The 13,074-nt window shown below is 46.9% G+C and overlaps 1 long non-coding RNA gene across 1 annotated transcript; it reads right to left on the reverse strand.

The window, feature by feature from the left end:
- Nucleotides 1-11,532: 11,532 nt before the first annotated feature.
- LOC146690398 (uncharacterized) lies at nt 11,533-11,964 on the reverse strand. The gene is made up of 2 exons (XR_014915797.1): nt 11,746-11,964; nt 11,533-11,666 (listed from the first exon to the last, which is right to left on the reverse strand). It is a non-coding gene; the product is annotated as an uncharacterized LOC146690398 (long non-coding RNA).
- Between the last annotated feature and the right edge of the window lie 1,110 nt (nt 11,965-13,074).

Consider the following 13,074-nt stretch of genomic DNA (forward strand, 5'->3'; position numbering starts at 1 on the left):
ATAGCCCGACGGGCAGGGAAGAGATAGATTTTGGTAGCCCGACTGAAAAAATCGCTAGCCCCGGGACGTCGGGCTAGCGATTTTGCGAGCCCTGTATCTGATTGAGGAATCACTCATCTTTGGAAAAGAGAGTTTATTACAGAGAAATGGCTCTTTCCAAAATAAAAGCTATACTATCCGCTTCTTCTGGGCTATATTCTCAGCAGCATAAGGAGAATCATGTGCTAACAGCTGTCTAAATGACTCGGCTAAAGTTAGTAGCATGCTTGCTTTTTTTTGTCTGCTTCCACTTGTCTTTGCACTAGGATGATGTCGGCGTAAATGTGCAGTCATATTCGTTGTGTTCCCACTAGTGCTTTCAGGTTAATCTCGTTGAAATGACCTTAACGCCACAACACGGCAAATCTCCGTTAACGAGCTACCGCCGATCGCCCCGTGCATGGGGCTAGACGGCCAACACGTTAACGAGCTAACTGCGCTAACACACTAGTTCACACCAATGTAATTGAGCATTGCATGGCACATCCAACATACTGTTTTACTTTAGTCCATGACTCGCTTACCTTCAGGGTCATACGTCACATGAAAACCAAAATAATTCCAAACGCCAGATCTGAATGAGGTTCAATTTGCCTGTTGCAAGGAGAGCTTAACTTCTGTCTCGCTAGCTTGCCCTGCGCTCTTCCTTCTGACTATGCTGTCTGTGTTGAGCGCTCAGTGGATCTGCGCTCGACAGTGCAGCCTAGGCGGAGTAGTCGAACACAGATTCACTGAGCGCTCAACACAGACAGCATCGTCAGAAGGAAAATTGATAAAATAAATTACAAATGTTGTATTGTTCGATACATATGCGTACCAAACCGAAAGCACTGTATCGAACGGTTCAATATCGATACGAATATCGTTGCACCCCTAATATATATATAATTATAATTCCCATCTCGCCCCTGCGGGTGGTCTATCCTAGAGGCCTGGGAGCTTGAGGGTCCCGTGCAGTATCTTTACTGTTCCTTGGACTGCACTCTTCTGGACAGAGATCTCGGTGCTGTTCCTGCTGGAGCCACTCACCTAGCTTTGGAGTCACTGCACCTAGTGCTCCGATTACCACTGGGACCGCTGTTAGGTATTTCTGAAGTTTCTTGTGTTCCTTCTTCCTGATGTTGCTGTAATTCAGCATCACTACATCTATCACTACGGTCGTCGTCTTCTGCTTGTCTACCACCACTATGTCTGATTGGTCCCACAGGACCTTAGCTCGGCCATTCTCGACCACCCTAGGGAGTGTCTCCCATTTTAAACTTCCAGGCCATACTCGGCACAGATCTATGCCGGCCACTTGGTTTTGGCGTTCCATGTATGCCTTGCCTGCTAGCATTTTGCACCCTCCTGTTATGTGCTGGATTGTCTCTGGGGCATCTTTACACAGTCTGCACTGGGGTCTTGCCTGGTGTGATAGACCCCAGCCTCAATGGATCTTGTGCTCAGAGCTTGTTCTTGTGCTGCCATGATTAGTGCCTCTGTGCTTTGTCCAGCCACTGGTAGTACTTCTAGATGTCAGCCACCTTCTCTATCTGCCAGTGGTACATACCTTGCAGGGGCCTATCCTTCCAAGATGGTTCCTCCTCTTGCTCCTCCTTCTTGGGTTTCTGCTGGACGTGCATGCGTGGTTGGAGTTACTTCCTGATGTATTCGTGGATGCTTGTTGTCGTTTGTTGTAGCCCGGATCTTGTTCATTCTATCTATCTATCTATCTATCTATCTATCACCTGTACATGTCTGTGAGAACTGTCATGGATCGCTGTGTGGCAAGCAGGAGGAGGACCCAAATGCAAAACTCACAGACACGGGGATGAACTTGAGAAACACAGCTTTAATGCTGGCACGGCAGAACACAGGAAATACAAAACTAAACTGGGGAAAAGTAAACTAACACTCGCAGGTAGACACAGGAAGATCCACACAACATGAGGGAGAACGCGACGCCGAACAGAGGGAGACGCAGACAGAAATACACAGAGGGTTAACGAGGAAAGTGGGAACACACGGGGAACACAGCTGACACAGATAACCATAACGAGACAGGGCGGGTTGAACATAACACTGACGGGAGACGGGCAGAGTCAAACAGGAAGTACAGAGGTTCAGACAGGAGGAGAGAGAGCACGGGGAAAACACAGACATAACGGGCTGGGGAAACATGGAACAACCACAACGGGAGACGAGGGCTCATAAATACACAGGGCACACAGGGGGGAGAGAGAGCACGGGGAGAACTTAGACATAACGGGCAGGGGAAACATGGAATAAAACATAAGGAGAGACGAGGGCTCACAGATACACAGAGGGGCACACAGGGGGTAAAAGCCACGAAGGGAAAACACTTAGGGAACAACACAACAGGGCAACTCAGGAAACATGGCCTAAATAGGGAACAAAATACAAACATACAAGAAAACTAAGAACACTGGGCCAACATGGCCCAGGACCATGACAGAGAACAATATTACAGTGGACTGTGCAAAGCTTTACAGGCTGATAATGAGTGTGTTTGTCAACAAAGGCAGCATCAATGAGGTAGAGAGTTTCACATGTGTGAAACTGTGGCGTCAGAATCTACTTCACCACAGCTTACTGTGTAGTCATGACACAGCAAACTACAAAGATTAAATACACAATGTATTTCACTGCAGATGAACACTGGGATCAGTATCTGATGTTCTGATGGTCACATAAACACTGTTTATGTCACTAGTGAGTCATAATGCCAATCATTTCATTTATTTTAGGCTTCAAGATGATGCTAGTTGGGTATTGGATACCAGCATTCTGTTGTGTAGAGGCTCAACAGCAGACCCAAAGACACATGTTTTGCTTGTTGGCAGTCTAGGACTAGTAGAGTGACAGCTATTACCATTACCAACTGGAGTTTTCCTAAATATGAAAAGAGCCACAGTGCTGTACAGTAAGGAATCACAGGATCCATTAAAAAAAGAGAGAAAAAGAATCATGACACAGTCATTAGAGTATGTAGTCATAGGATCAACATTATGGCCTTCATCTTTCTTTCTTTGAGTACGATATGGACTTGCCAGTAAGATATACTGACAAGTTGACACATAGAAGATCCATTTCATGTGCTTAACTGCTTCATAAAAACACATGACATCACGGAGATCATATTTCAGAGCCTGTCCACAATGCAGCAAATTTCTATTGATAATCAATGCCATATGGTCGTCTGGTGTTGTCTCTAGTTACAAGAAGCATTTGAAGTCATCAAACAGGAGGATCACTTTCACGACACACGCTTATTACAGACAGATTGAATCAAGTGCTCAAATTTTAATCTCAACGCTTTTTGCTAAATATTCAATTCAGAAATCAAAATATACTGAGAATCTAAACAGGGATTGTAGTACACCAAACTCTGGACTTGGGGATGGGATGATTTAGCTTTTTAGTAGTGCTGTCACAAAAGTCAGGGAGTGATTAAAATGTAAACAGTTCCTCCTCCAGGGACCAGACATGTGATCTGGAAATGTGCTTGATCTCACAATGAATATCTCACATTGCTCAAATCAGTTTTATCACAGATGTTTGATGAAAAAAATCAATATCAGCCCACTTAAAAGAACCAGAAATGGACTTAAGGCACAACAACTGATCATTTTATATCATTTACTGGATAGTGGCTTGTAACAAATCAAGTTTCTCATAACATAACAATTATGGTTCCACACATGTGTTACACATGTGTTTGACTGGGAAGAAATCACTACAGAAGATTCAACATCTCCTGGAAAATACTAAAAACGGAATAGAGGTGACTGATTTCAGAAATACACGCTCATGCTTGTGTTTTTTTTTGCCTGTGTATGACACAGACTGATCAAGGACCTAAGTATGATTTAGACTTCTGCAGGAGATCCACCTACGATGTAACCATAAACCCCTTTTAACCCTAAACCGTAACCTTCCAAGCTATTCAGTCGCCGCAAGCTGTGCCAAGCCAATGTGTTGTTGCATTTCTCAGGATCTGCATGTCAGTTTACGTGGAAGGTTACAGCATAGGGTTAAACAGTGTTTTCGATTATGTCCCAAGTTATGGCATAGATTTCACAGATTGCACAAGTCTAAGTCAGACATCAGTTGAAAAAATGCTCCGTAGCATCTCTAGATGTCAAAAATAATGATGGGCACCTTTAATATACAGAATGTTATATGAACATCAGTCTCCCTTCTGTGTAGTCAGGTTGGGCTTGCAAACAGACTCTTCTGGTTTGTTAGTTGTTGTGGGAGTGGATGATAGTCAGTCCAATTGACATCAATAGATTAAAAAAACAATTTCTTTGGAAGTATTACCTGCCCATCAAGGGCAGGTATCTCCATGACTGGTCGTTCAGGAACAGGAACTCATTGTTAATGGAAGCGTAAATAATACCATAGAAACAAAGTAATTATGCTTAGACACAGAGCCCATAGAACCAGAAGAAATTGCTTAACTGGTTTTTAGTTAACACAAGATTATCTGCTGAATGAGAGCTCAAGCCTAACATACTACAACACTGTAGAAAAGCTGCATTTCTTAAAAAAGATTCTTATTAATTTCTTAGAAATGTTTTCAAATAAAGCAATAACAGAACCCCTGCATTCTTGTAGGTTTACAGAATGCACACAACAAAAGTGTGCATATGCCCACTTTCCTGCAGTCTGGGTTAGAGACATGTCATACCTCTGTGGTTTACATTTTCAACATTGGCTCTTTAGTCATATTTTGCTTATACAATCAAACCAGCCTGTGATCATCTCTAGCCACCACCTGTGACCCTGAACTAGACGAGCTGTTAAGAAAACAAAAGGATCTGATATGCAAATTCATGACCGTTTCACATTTGACCCCTTTATCATGGTGTGGATTGACTTTGTGAGAATATGAATCAAATCGTGCTTAAATCACTAGTATATGATCTGGTTTATGTGAATGGTGCTGAAGAAAAATAATTATTGTATTCCCAAATATGGTTTTGTAGTTTTTCTGAGACATTTTTTGTCAAACTATGTTCACTTCGTCCTGCACAGGTTTGAGGTTTGTCCTTTTATTTCTGCACTCTTCTAATCATGGATTTGAGAGCTGCTTTTTTGTTGACTGTAGCTGGTGAGAACCAAGAAGCAACCTACAGAGCTGAAAAATTAAGTCCACTTCCTTTAAGGGCCACTTGAGTCGGGCTTTTATTCAAGTCCTACAAACCCCTAAAATGCCGACTTAACAGCTTTAGAGAACATGCAGACAGCCTGGTACAGAAAATGATTTGGGGCTGTGTAGAAAATTTTAAGATGCACAGTAGGTTACATCCTTTGCTAATGCACTGGACTGGATCACTCAGCCTCTCTGCTTTCTAACAAACTAAATGTCTAAATATTCTTTGGTTGTTTTTTTGTTTTTTTCAGTTTGTTTTTTTTTGTTTGTGTTTGTTTTTTGCTTCTTCTTGCAGATGTGAAAAATGGATGCAATTACCACTGTATCCTCATGGGGATGCTAGTGAGGGTTGGGCCTCATTGCATATCTGCAATACTGCAAAAAACAATAATTATATTTTTAATTATGAAACTTATTTGTAGGAAAATGAAACTATAAGAACCTGCAGTAAGTTCACAGTGTTTATTATACAGTGTTGTGAAAATGTTAACGCTTGATTGCACTTCTTTTTGCCAAGGATACTACAATCAGTTATAAGGTACAAGTCTGAATAACCTTTTTCCCTCTTTTTTGTTTGTTTTTTGATCTATGTGTTATTTGATGATCTGAAACACAATTATGCCAAAAAATAAATAAATAATTAAAAACATTCAGAAAGGGGCAAATACTTTTTCACAGCACCAAAAATATTATTTAATCGTATAATTGTAGTTATAATTGTAGTGGACGACTGTTGATACTTTCAGTTTATGTTTAAATATATATACCAACACAGGGGTTCTAGGTTACACGGCACATGACATTCTTTGAATCAAATGTGTACACACTACTGTATGTCTTACAAAATCCTCACACAAACTTAAAAGGCAGGCAAAACTAGAACTCAACCAAACCATGTAAAATGGCAAATTTCTGATGTTTACTGAGATGTACTTTTCTGGGTGCAAAAACCCTCCTAGCACTTTGAAATCCCTCACTGTAAAAAAAAAAAGAGTAAACAGCCAATGCATTCAGCTTTATGCTTCACTAAATAGACTCTTGGGCCTCCACATCGGGAATTCTGCCTGGAATGCAAAATGAGTGTTTGCTGCTGAGATACAGGTAAACGCATCGCATACAAACATGCACACCTCCTACTCTGCACTGAGAGATAAATCAAAATAGAAATTCTGTTCATACTTAACATGCAAATTCTCACTGAGGTTTTAAATCTTCCCACCTGCATGGGTTCTGCATGTGCATGTATATACAGACCGTAAAATCTGCGTCTTGTGTTGAATTACCAGACTGCTGGTTGAACAGACGGGGTTGCCTGGCAACACAGTTTGCACGCGAGGCAGCGAGTTATGGGATCACGGCGCGTTCGGTCAGGAAAGACCAGCCTGTTTTGGTCGAGAGAAGATGAGGGGAAACCCTGAGTTCATGCTGGCTGCAGATAAGAGCACATAAGCTGAGAAATTTAAGTGGACTGACAAGCATGAAACAAACAGACCATCTTAATATGCTGACATGTAGTCAGTATGCAGTACAACAGATTTCTATGTGCGGAGAACAAAAATGCATTTTGATGCAACCATCTGCCCATCGCTGATAACAAGTCAGAGTGTTTGTGTCACGGAGGAGCAGGGAGGACTCGGCGCAGACTGAAGTCTCAGAAAAACAGGTTTATTTACACACTCCAGGTGCACTATATACAGGTGAGGGAGAAGGGGGCCAGGGTTCCCAGGGGTGCAGAGTGGGGTCGGGAAAAGCGTCCAGAGTCTCCAAACCAAAACACGAGAAATCTGCATACAGAGAACAAGGGTTAGCACGGAACTTTTACGGACAGAGCTCAAAACTGGCTGAGGCTAAAGTAGCACTGACGAGCGTTATTCAATAGTCCAGCGGCGAGGTGCTCTCAGTCACTGCCTTAAGTAGCGGGAGCAAACAGGGTGAGGAGCCACAGGTGATTACCTACAGGTGGTGGAGGCCGGGAGCTCACAATGAGCTCCGCCCAGGCAGCGAGCAGAGAGAGAGGAGAGAGAGAAAAGACAAAACATAACATGTAGCCACACAGGGCCAGCCGAGCAGGCACGGGGACCGTGACAGTACCCCCCCCTCAACGGGAGCCTCCCGGCGACCCACCAGGCTTACCCGGATACCGACGATGGAAGTCCCGGATCAACTCCTTGGCCAGGACAGCCGACCGGGGCACCCAGGACCGTTCCTCCGGCCCGTAGCCCTCCCAATCCACCAGGTACTGGAAACCCCGTCCCCGGCGCCGAGAGTCCATAATACGAGTGATGGCGTACACCTCCTGACCATCCACAAGCTGGGCGGGCGGAGGGGCCCTAAGAGGGGGGCACAGCGGGCTGGAGAGCACGGGCTTGACCTGAGAGACGTGGAAGACGTTGTGTATGCGCATATTGCGCGGCAGCTTCAGGCGAACAGACACCGGGTTGACAACAGAGTCAATTTCAAAAGGCCCAAGGAAGGTGGGCGCCAGTTTCTTAGACTCAGCGCGAATAGGCACAAAGCGAGTGGACAGCCATACCTTCTGACCCGCGGCGTATGCAGGGGCAGGGGTCCGACGGCGATCAGCGAGGGCCTTGTTTCGCTCCTTAGTTCGGAGCAGGGCCGCTCTGGTAGTACGCCAGGCCCGACGGCACCTTTGGAGGTGGTGTTGCAGAGAGGGGACCGCATGCTCGCCTTCAAGAGCAGGAAACAGCGGCGGTTGGTACCCCAGAGAAGCCTCGAACGGCGACATTCCCGTGGCGGACGACGTGAGGCTGTTATGAGCGTACTCAATCCACGGTAACTGGTCGCTCCAGGTGCCTTGGTTGTGGGAGACAACACAGCGAAGGGCAGCTTCCAGCTCCTGGTTGGCACGCTCCGTCTGTCCGTTGGTCTGAGGGTGAAAACCAGATGAAAGACTAACCTTTGCGCCCAGGGTCGTGCAGAACTCTTTCCAAACCCGCGAGGTGAACTGAGGGCCTCTGTCGGACACGATGTCGTCAGGGATGCCGTGCAGCCTAAACACATGTGCCGTGAGCAGTTGAGCAGTCTCCAGTGCGGTCGGGAGCTTTATGAGGGCAACAAAATGTGCAGCCTTAGAAAAATGGTCCACAATGGTTAGTATTACTGTGTTACCTGAAGAGGACGGCAGCCCCGTGACGAAGTCCAGGGCGATGTGGGACCAGGGCCGGCCAGGAGTGGGGAGAGGCTGGAGCAACCCGGACGGCGGTTGGTTGGGACGCTTGTTTTGAGCGCACGTGGGACAGGCGGTCACATAGTCTCTAGTGTCTTTTATCAGGGAGGGCCACCAGAAGTAACGTTGCAAGAAGGAGATCGTGCGATGAAGTCCAGGGTGGCAGGAAAAGCGGGCGGTGTGACCCCACTGGAGAACACGTGACCTGACGGACGTGGGAACATAAAGCCGCCCTGGTGGGCCCGTCCCTGGGTCGGGTTCGGTGACTTGCGCCTCGAGGATTTGGGATTCAATCGCCCAAGTGACTGCTCCGAACACGCAGGAGGAGGGGAGGATGGGCTCAGGGTCAGGGTCTTTCTCCGTAACGGTGAACAGCCGGGAAAGGGCGTCAGGTTTTACGTTTCGTGACCCGGGCCTGTAGGTGAGAGAAAAGTCAAACCGTGAGAAAAACAGAGCCCACCTGGCCTGCCGGGAGTTGAGACGCTTCGCTGACCGGATGTACTCCAGGTTTTTGTGGTCTGTCCATACAATAAAGGGATGCTCAGCGCCCTCTAGCCAGTGCCTCCATTCCTCTAGTGAGAGTTTCACAGCCAGCAGCTCTCGGTCCCCGATGTCGTAATTCCGCTCCGCTGGTGTGAGGCGGCGAGAGAAGAAGGCACACGGGTGGAGTTTACCTTTAAAGCGCTGAGACAGGACTGCCCCAACCCCCGTCTCCGACGCATCCACCTCCACCACGAACTGTTGGTTGAGGTCAGGCTGTTGAAGGATAGGAGCGGTGGCAAACCTTTCCTTTAGGCAGGCGAACGCCTCCTGGGCTGGCGGGTCCCACTGAAACGACACCTTCGGGGAAGTAAGTCTTGTGAGAGGCAATGCGATCTTACTATAATCTTTAATGAAGCGCCTGTAGAAATTGGCAAAGCCCAAAAAACGCTGGAGCTGCAGGCGATTTGGGGGCTTGGGCCAGTCTAGGACTGTTTGGACCTTTGCCGGGTCAGGCTTCAGATTACCTTGAGCGATGATGTACCCCAAGAACGCCACCGAGTCTACGTGGAAGTCACATTTCTCCGCCTTCACAAAGAGTCTGTTCTCCAACAGGCGCTGGAGAATCTGTCTCACATGGACTTCGTGCTCCTTCACAGTCTTTGAAAAAACAAGAATGTCATCGAGGTAGACAAAAGCACAGCGGTTAATAAAATCCCTGAGGACATTGACTAGCGCTTGGAAAACAGCAGGGGCGTTCGTCAGACCGAAGGGCATTACCAAATACTCAAAATGACCAAGATGTGTATTGAATGCAGTCTTCCACTCGTCTCCCTTTCGAATCCTCACTAGGTGGTAAGCGTTTCTCAGATCGAGTTTGGTGAACACTGTAGCCCCTTGAAGTAGTTCAAAGGCAGAGGAGAGAAGGGGCAGCGGGTCGGTGATGTATTTCTCCATTGTCTCTCTCTCAGGTTGGGTGAGACTATACAAGCGGCCAGAGGGAAGCGGCGCCCCCGGGAGGAGGTCAATGGCACAGTCGTAGGGCCTGTGGGGGGGGAGCATTTTTGCTTTGTCCTTGCTGAATACTGCTGCCAGGTCGTGATAGACAAAGGGAACAGCGGACAAATCGCACTCCTCTGTGGGCTCAACTGTGGTTAGCCGAGTGACCGGGGGGGTGGCAGTTTTAAGACAGTTCATGTGGCATTCCACACTCCACCCCGTAACACGCTCTTTCTTCCAGTCTTTCTGGGGGTTATGTTGCACCAACCAGGGGTAACCTAACACAAGTGGTGCAAACGGTGTCTTGAACACGAAGAAGCTAATCCTTTCAGTATGGTTACCGGAGAGTGTGAGAGACAAGGGTTCAGTAATATGAGTGATGTCCGGCAAACGTTGGCCTGATAAGGCAGACACACGGAGCGGATTAGGCAAAGCTGTGGTAGCAACGTTCAGCTTTGTGGCTAGTGAGATATCAATGAAGCTCTGCTCAGCACCAGAGTCTATTAATGCAGAAAGAGGGTGAATCGCTGTCTGTATCATGAGCTTTGCGGGCAATGTTAAACGTGGATGGGAGTGTTTACCAGACAGGTCGCCCACCAGTACCCTCTCCAGTACTGGTGGGCGCGCTCTTTTGCCAGAGCCGGGCAGGTGGAGATAAAGTGACCCTTACGGCCGCAATACAGGCACTCACCAGCGGAGAACCGACGCTGACGTTCCGCGGGTGAAAGGCGGGAGCGTCCTATCTGCATCGGCTGCTCTCCTTCCTCGCCCCCGCTGTACTCACGGGCTCCTCGTGACTCGGGGGATGGGTCTCTTGTTGCCCGCGGCTCCCGCGGTGCGTGCCTCCGCACGCTCCGGCGCGCACGCAGCCGATCATCCACCTGAATACACAGCGACATAACAGCCTCCAGAGATTGAGGGAGTTCACGCATCATTAATTCGTCCTTTAGGTCGTCATTGATGTTGTTTAGTAACGTGGTCCTTAATGCCTCCTGCCCCCACTTTGTTTGCGCTGCCAGGGTCCAAAAATCAACAGAATAATCAGCCATGCTGCGCTTACCTTGTTTAAGGTTGAGTAAGCGGTGACCGGCGGCTTCTGTGCTGGAGCCCTTATCAAACACAGCCTTAAACTTGGAAAGGAAGTCAGCATACGTAATTACAGGGTTTGCTTGAAGTTGAGCCTGCGCCCAGGTCAAAGCACGGTCACATAACAGCTGAACGAAATAGGTGATCTTGACCTCATCGCTAGAAAAGACATGTGGCAATTGGCGAAAATGCATAGCGCACTGCATCAAAAACCCCGCGCACTTCCCCAGCTCCCCCGTGAATGCCTCAGGTGTGGGCAACAGCTTATCCAAAGACACAGAGGAGAGAGGTGGTGCAGCAGCGCTTGCAGCAAAGCCTGATGTTACCTGAGGAGATGAGGCAGAGGCTGGGCGCTCCGGGGGGCTCGCCTCGGGGGGGCTCGCCTCTAGTGGTGTTCGTTGGGCGACGGCCAGAGCCAAGGCGGCCACCTCTCCACTGAGCCGGACTAACATCTGCTCATGCCGGTGTAGTAGCTCCTCCAAGGTAATCGGGGCCGGGGCCGAGGAAGCAGAGTCCGCTGAGTCCATGGTTGGCTGGACTATTCTGTCACGGAGGAGCAGGGAGGACTCGGCGCAGACTGAAGTCTCAGAAAAACAGGTTTATTTACACACTCCAGGTGCACTATATACAGGTGAGGGAGAAGGGGGCCAGGGTTCCCAGGGGTGCAGAGCGGGGTCGGGAAAAGTGTCCAGAGTCTCCAAACCAAACACGAGAAATCTGCATACAGAGAACAAGGGTTAGCACGGAACTTTTACGGACAGAGCTCAAAACTGGCTGAGGCTAAAGTAGCACTGACGAGCGTTATTCAATAGTCCAGCGGCGAGGTGCTCTCAGTCACTGCCTTAAGTAGCGGGAGCAAACAGGGTGAGGAGCCACAGGTGATTGCCTACAGGTGGTGGAGGCCGGGAGCTCACAATGAGCTCCGCCCAGGCAGCGAGCAGAGAGAGAGGAGAGAGAGAAAAGACAAAACATAACATGTAGCCACACAGGGCCAGCCGAGCAGGCACGGGGACCGTGACAGTTTGTCATTAAGCACTCAAGGGGAAAATAATGAAGCCAGAATTTTATAAATACAGAATGTTGATAATTAGGTTACGTGTTGTATGTGAGTGTGATTTGGTTTTGTTTAGTTTTTTTAATGATGTCTTTGAACCGGTCTTTCTCCAGAGTGGAATGGTTGTACAGCATGCAGCATCTTTAATCACTTTAAAAAGCAAAAAGTTCTCATATTCAACCTGAAACTAAACCACCTTGTTGAAATTTACATACTACACTTGTACATACATAGTATGCATAGTGTGCTAAATGAACGTCTACTAATATTCATTGCTAAAAGGAGACATAACAACTGCCTTGATTACAGTCCACAAGTGATAAAGTTAAAAAAGACACAATTTACACAAGGTCTCACAACAGGTGCTGCAGGTCCCAACAAAGACCAAGCCATGAAGTCTGAGAACTGTCTGTAGATCACTGTGATAAAATTGTTTTGCACCACAGATGAAGGTGAGTTATGAAAACATTTGTCAAGCTTTGTCAAGTAAAGCCAGAAAACAGTCACATGATTACATCTAAAATAAGAAAAACTGTTTTTTTTTCTGTAAACAAGATATTTTGTATATGATGATTCTAAAATTAGCACAGAAAATCTTTGATCCAGACGATGTTTTTTGCTTTGGTTACTGAATAACCAAAGGAAAAAAGTAGCACTTCAGGAAACACTGAGAAATTAACTATACACACGTTAACAAATGTCTTTTAATCTAGTGCTCATTATCCTTCCTGGAATAAACTGGTTACAGTTTTTCCTTATTTTTTGCTATTTTCTAGTCACTAAAGTCAAATTATGCGCACAATTCTAAAAACATGACATTCATAAATCAACAGCATGACTCCAAACTGCTAAAGTCTGAGTGCAGTTCCATTGGCCTCACTCATTCTAAATCACAGTTTTGCAAATGAATACAAATTGCATCATTTAGCACACTTTGTTCACCTCGAACGTTGGTCTACAACTGTGTATAAAAGAGGCCTTGAGTGACTCATGCAGGAGTTAGGCAAGAAAACTGAGCAGCAAGAACACAGAGGAAGCATGAGGGGAAGAGTAAGAGGAGGCCTAGGTGGC

Source organism: Copadichromis virginalis, linkage group LG16 (genome assembly GCF_057382275.1).
Source record: "Copadichromis virginalis isolate Kocher_CV1m ecotype Utaka linkage group LG16, C_Virginalis_male_GT1.1, whole genome shotgun sequence".
In the NCBI taxonomy this organism is placed as follows: Eukaryota; Metazoa; Chordata; class Actinopteri; order Cichliformes; family Cichlidae; genus Copadichromis; species Copadichromis virginalis.